Source organism: Protopterus annectens, chromosome 10.part0 (assembly GCF_019279795.1).
Source record: "Protopterus annectens isolate FY-2018-M chromosome 10.part0, PAN1.0, whole genome shotgun sequence".
NCBI classification, from domain to species: domain Eukaryota; kingdom Metazoa; phylum Chordata; order Ceratodontiformes; family Protopteridae; genus Protopterus; species Protopterus annectens.
Window position 1 is genome coordinate 1,437,182,353 of NC_056744.1, and position 2,500 is coordinate 1,437,184,852.

At 38.8% G+C, this 2,500-nt stretch overlaps 1 protein-coding gene across 3 annotated transcripts in view; it reads right to left on the reverse strand.

The window, feature by feature from the left end:
- The window catches only part of GPSM2 (G protein signaling modulator 2), a 1,691,855-nt gene that overhangs the window by 684,887 nt on the left and 1,004,468 nt on the right, over window positions 1-2,500 (reverse strand). The gene's annotated exons all lie outside the window — the stretch shown is intronic.

A 2,500-nucleotide genomic window follows, 5' to 3' on the forward strand; every position in this document is an offset into this window, starting at 1 on the left:
ATTCACTTCTTTCATTGTCACTGTTTTGTAGAACTCATTGTCTGTAAGCATGCTTTCAATTTTATCAATATATTTCTTTTGCTCCATTAGCACAATTCCAGTGCCCTTGTCTGCCTTCATAATTCTGAGCGTTTTATCTTGACTTAATTCATACAAGGCATGCTGTTCTGAAATAGAAAGGTTAAACCACTTATTGCCAGCAGGTTGTTTTAACAAGTTTCTAATATCTTGTTCGCAAACTCTCAGAAATGTGTGCAGGGTGTTATTCAATGCTGGATTATATAAACTCATTTTTCTAAGAACACTATTGTTAAAATTACTTGCGGATGAACCTGTGGAATCCATACTACTACTACTAGTGGCACTAATATCATTAATAACTTCCTGGCTGCTATTCTGTTCAGAAAACAAAAATTTTAAATTCAGCTTTCTTAAAAATAAGCGTAAGTCTAGTAATACATCTGTAACATTTGCTCTTTGAGCAGGTATAAAAGAAAATCCTCTCTCAAGCACCTGCATATGGACAGATGAAAAATCTCTGTCTGTAAGATTAAAAATAGTTCCAGAAAGTATGTGCAGCTTGTCTATTGGTAGATTGCTCTGGTAGTACTCCTGGTTGTCATGCCCCTGCCTCTGAAGTGGAACCGGTTCTGTCCACCTCGGCCTCTCCCCCTCCCTCTCCCTGTACCTCTGCCTCTCGGTGCCATCGGAGGTGTTAAGTCTGCTTGGAAACCATTCATTTGGTCTTGTAATAAAAAAGGTTGCTGCAATTCATCAGTAAATTCCTCAGCCAATTCAACCTGCTGAAACCTAGGTGGAGGAGGGGGTGTGTGAGGAACATAAAACCTGTTAAAGTTGGGAGCTGCAACTCTTTGTGCTGGTCTAGTATCACTTTCTGTTGCTGGTACTGGGGGAGGGTGAGTTTGTACAAAATTCCTGTTGCTCATTTGATGCTGACCAGAGTAATTTACAAATCTCTGCTGACCTCCAAATCTTTGCACATATTTCTCATTATTAAGTCTGTAGGCAGTGTTATTTCTGTATTGTTGCAAGTCTCTATCAAGTTTTTGCCTCTTCCTGTGGGTCAGTGTGGCAATGTGCCTAGTAATCCTAGGCGAAATCCCATCATAAAGGTGCCTGAAATAATCAAAGTCCTGATGAGCTAGTATGGCCATGTTCAAGGCTTCGATCTCCTTCTTAACTGACTCTAACCGTTTGACATTGTGGCCTATTAGAAGCTTCAAGCTAGCAATGCCTGTATCCTGATACATTTTAACCAGGTCAGCATAAAGTTGGCACTGCCTGGTGATCCCGTTTGGAAATTTATAAAATCTCAGACCTCGTGGGATTATGCTGAAGTGAATACATGAGGCCAGGAAGTGATTGTCATATTCAACATTTTTGTAAAACATGATTTTGCGCTCCAGATCAAAAATAAGGGACTTGCAGTGTAAGTTGGCATTGTTGTGATCTTCTCTCGCTGCTGCTCCCATGTTCCTAGATTGTTGCCCATGCAGGCCATCAGTAAGGAAGGGATTATTACTTCCATTGTTAAGAACATTTAAAATGTCAGTTATTCCTTGCGCTTGTTGTGCTTGAGGAACAGGATTATTATTAGCAACCTCCCGTGCTGTTTCAAGCACCTCTCCGTTGTCAGGTTGTGAATCTTGTGTGGAATTATTGCTTCTACCACTAAAAAGACTAGGGCTGAATCCTCTGGCATCTCTTTGTGCATTATTAACTCTGTGTAGCAAACTCCGTGCCCTGCTCATTGTGTCATTGAATTCTTCAAATAAAAGGTCGTAATCAGTTGCTTGCACCATTCCATTATTCGGTGGTTGGCTACTAGAGCCTGGTTCAGCTGCAGGTGTTCCTTCCATAGTTTCGGTCAGAAAACAAATAACTTGCAAAAAAACTGACTAATAATAGAAGAACTAAAAGTTATTAAACTCAAAAACTTCTAAATTAACACAAAAATAAAAAAAGCACTTGAAAGGAATCACACTAAGTCCGAACTGTTGATTAGCGCTTTCATCCTTTATTATGTACAAGGACTTCTTCAGATCTAAGCAAGCAACTCAAAATTTCTGTTTAAATAGGGAATAATGAGACATAATACAATATTCAAATTGTCAGACCAATTAGAATGAAACGTAAAATATGCATGATGTAGTACTTACAGCCAATGAAGTGATTTGTCAGAGGTATCAAAGTGGCTTCCACTGCTGTATACTGTTGACCAATGTTACTACATAAAAAACTTTTCAGTCAAACCAAAGACATTGTTACTGTAACAAATCAGAGCAATCCCAGGCTATGTGTGTCCCTATGAAAGAATTAGCAGGACTAACTCACCATTCTATGTGTGTGCATAAAGCAATGGGCAATAACATAGGAATTAAACAAAACAATGAGATAGCTTGTAATGCAAATATCAGAATATTATGATAACCACCGCAATGCACACTTAACATTAATATTTTCATTGAGACCAAGTCCG